This window comes from Echinops telfairi, unplaced genomic scaffold, assembly GCF_000313985.2.
Source record: "Echinops telfairi isolate 266 unplaced genomic scaffold, ASM31398v2 ScPeMD7_8;HRSCAF=38, whole genome shotgun sequence".
NCBI classification, from domain to species: domain Eukaryota; kingdom Metazoa; phylum Chordata; class Mammalia; order Afrosoricida; family Tenrecidae; genus Echinops; species Echinops telfairi.
In genome coordinates, this window is record NW_022103905.1 from 9,990,998 (window position 1) to 9,991,421 (window position 424).

The 424-nt window shown below is 37.3% G+C and overlaps 1 protein-coding gene across 1 annotated transcript in view; it reads left to right on the plus strand.

Annotated features, from left to right (window-relative positions):
• Positions 1 to 424, plus strand: part of SCG3 (secretogranin III) — a 36,346-nt gene that overhangs the window by 17,244 nt on the left and 18,678 nt on the right. The window lies entirely within an intron of this gene.

Here is a 424-nt window from a genome sequence, read left to right on the forward strand (position 1 = left end):
TATGTTGTCATATCTTGCCCTGTCCGATGTCTCCCTTCACTAAAATGTTGTTTTCAAGGAGTTTCTCACGACCTGGAAAATCCTGCTATATTGATGTTAATGACAATAGCAGAGAACAAAATGATACCGCTGCTCTAAAAATAAGTACACATAAAAAAGAGAGAGAAATGCACCACAGTACAAATAGCGGATATGTTGGCATATTAAGATAATGCCTGGGTTTACTTTTTCTTTTCTCACTCTTATTTTCTATTTTTCATGTGAGAAAAACTCCTTTTATTAAGGGGAAAAAAGTTGCTTGTTAGGCTGCTACAAGTTCCTATTGCATTGACTCTAGAGATGCTTCACAAGCGTTATTCGCTGGCTACTTCCTTCAAGGTCTATAATTCTATAGATTCAACAGAGGGCTCTCCTCCAGGAAACA